Here is a 3,408-nt window from a genome sequence, read left to right as displayed (position 1 = left end):
CCATGATCTTTGTCATCACAAAGATCCATTAACCTTGGCATCACAATGCTCCATGTCATTGTCATCACAGTGCTCCATGAACGCTCTCATCACATTGCTCCATGCCCTTGTCATCACAAAGCTCCATAACACATGTCATCAGAATGCTCCATCGCTTCTCATCATAATGCTCTATGCCCTTGCCATCACAATGCTCCATTACCCCTGTCATAACAATGCTCCATGACCCCTGCCATCACGATGTTCCATGGCCTTGTTATCACAAGGCTCCATGACCCATCTCATCACAATGCTCCAAGACCCCTGTAATCACAATGCTCCATGCCCCTTTTCATCTCAATGATCCATGAACCCTGTCATCACAATGCACCATGCCCATCATCATAATGCTTCATGCTATTGTCATCACTATGAAATCAAAATGCTCCATGAACTCTGTCATAAGAATGCTCCAAACCCTTGTGATCACAATATTCCATAACACTTGTCATCACAATGCCCCATGATACTCGTCATCACAATTATCCGTGGTCTTCTCATCACAATGCTCCATGAACTTTGTCATCACAATGCTCAATACCCTCGTCATCAAAATGCTCCCTGACACTTGTTATCTGTATGCTCCTTGAATCCTGTCATGAGAAGGCTCCATGTATTTTTCATCACAATGATCCATGCCCTTTTCATCACAGTGCTCCAAGACCCCTGTAATCACAATGTTCCATGCCCTTTTCATCACAAAGCTAAATGACGCATGTCATTAGAATGCTCCTTGGCCTTCTCCTCACAAATCTCCATTCCCTTGTCAGCACAGTCTTCCAAGACCCCTATAATCTCAGTGGTACATGCCCCTTTTCATCAGTATGCTCCATGAGATTTGTCATCACAAGGCTCCATGGTTTTCTTATCACAATGCTCAAGAACATTGTCATCACAATGCTTCACGACCTTGTCATGAAAATTCTCAATGGCCCTTGTCATCATAATGCTCCAGTCCCTAGTCATCACAATGCTCCATTATATTTGTCATCAAAATCCTCCATTACATTTGGCATCACAATGCTCCATGCCATTGTCATCGAAATGGACCGTGACATATGTCATCAAAATGCTCCCTGACACCTTTCTTCAAAATACTCCATGTACTATTTATCACAATGCTCTATGCCCCTGTCATCACAATGCTCCATGCCCTTGTCATCACAATGCTCCATGACCCCTGTCATCACAATGCTCCGTGACTCCAGTCATCACAATGCTTCATAGTATTTGTCATCACAATGGTCCATGCCCGCGTCCTCACAAGGCTCTGTGTCCTTTTTAACCACAATGCTCCATGAACTTTTCATCACAATTCTCCGTGACCCTTATCATCACAATGCTCCATGCCTTTGTCAGAAAAATGCTCCATGACCCTTGTCATTACATTGTGCCACCTGCTTTTCATCCCATCGGTCCTCAAATTTGTCATCGCAATGCTCCATAAACCTTGTAATCACAATGCTCCTTGGCTTTCTCATCACAATGCTCCATTACCCCTGTCATAACAATGCTCCATGACCCCTGCCATCACAATGTTCCACGGCCGTGTCATCACAAGGCTCCATGACACTTGACATCACAATGTTCCAAGACCCCTGTAATCACAATGCTCAATGCCCCTTTTCATCAGTATGCTTCATGAGATTTGTCATCACGAGCCTCCATGGTTTCTCATCACAGTGCTCTAGGACCTTATAATCACAATGTTTCACGACTTGTCATGAAAATACTACATGGCCCGTGTCATCATAATGCTCCAATCCCTAGTCATCACAATGCTCCTTTAAATTTGTCATCACAATCCTCCATTACATTTGGCATCACAATGCTCCCTGCCATTGTCATCGCAATGGAACATGACATATGTCATCACAATGCTCCCTGACACCTGTCTTCACAATACTCCATGACCTTCTCATCACCATGATCCATGCCCTTGTCATCACAATGCACCATGTCCACTCTCATCACAATAATCTATGAAGCTTGTCAGACAAATGTACCATGCCCCTGACAACACAATGCTCCATGGCCTTGTCATCACAATACTCCATTACCATTGTCATCACAATCCTCCATGAACCTTGGGATCACATTGCTTCATGCCTTTGTCATCACAATGTGCAAAGACCACTGTAATCACAATGGTCCATGCCCCTTTTCATCAGTATGCTCGATGAGATTTGTCATCACAAGGCTCCATGGTTTCTCATCACAATGCTCCAGGACCTTGTCATCACGTTGCTTCACGACTTGTCATGAAAATTCTCAATGGCCCGTTTCATCATAATGCTCCAAGCCCTAGTCATCACAATGCTCCTTTAAATTTGTCATCACAATCCTCCATTACATTTGGCATCACAATGCTCTATGCCATTGTCATCGCAATGGACCATGACATATGTCATCACAATGCTCCCTGACACCTGTCTTCACAATACTCCATGACCTTCTCATCACCATGATCCATGCCCTTGTCATCACAATGCACCATGTCCACTCTCATGACAATAATCTATGAAACTTGTCAGACCAATGTTCCATGCCCCTGACATCACAATGCTCCATGCCCTTGTCTGCACAATGCTCCATTACCCCTGTCATCACAATGCTCCTTAACTCCAGTCATCACAATGCTTCATTATATTTGTCATCACCATGGTCCATGCCTGCGTCATCAGAAGGCTCTGTGACCTTTGTAACCACAATGCTCCATGAACTTTCCATCACAATGCTCCGTGACTCCTGTCATCACACTGCTCCCGGCCCTTCTCATCACAATGCACAACGCCCTTGTCATCAAAATGCTCCATGATCTTTGTCATCACAAAGATCCATTAACCTTGGCATCACAATGCTCCATGTCATTGTCATCACAGTGCTCCATGAACGCTCTCATCACATTGCTCCATGCCCTTGTCATCACAAAGCTCCATAACACATGTCATCAGAATGCTCCATCGCTTCTCATCATAATGCTCTATGCCCTTGCCATCACAATGCTCCATTACCCCTGTCATAACAATGCTCCATGACCCCTGCCATCACGATGTTCCATGGCCTTGTTATCACAAGGCTCCATGACCCATCTCATCACAATGCTCCAAGACCCCTGTAATCACAATGCTCCATGCCCCTTTTCATCTCAATGATCCATGAACACTGTCATCACAATGCACCATGCCCATCATCATAATGCTTCATGCTATTGTCATCACTATGAAATCAAAATGCTCCATGAACTCTGTCATAAGAATGCTCCAAACCCTTGTGATCACAATATTCCATAAAACTTGTCATCACAATGCCCCATGATACTCGTCATCACAATTATCCGTGGTCTTCTCATCACAATGCTCCATGAAC

Source organism: Mesoplodon densirostris, unplaced genomic scaffold (assembly GCF_025265405.1).
Source record: "Mesoplodon densirostris isolate mMesDen1 unplaced genomic scaffold, mMesDen1 primary haplotype scaffold_37, whole genome shotgun sequence".
Taxonomy (NCBI): Eukaryota; Metazoa; Chordata; class Mammalia; order Artiodactyla; family Ziphiidae; genus Mesoplodon; species Mesoplodon densirostris.
The sequence above is the reverse complement of the archived record's forward strand: the minus strand, read 5'-3'. Positions refer to the sequence as shown.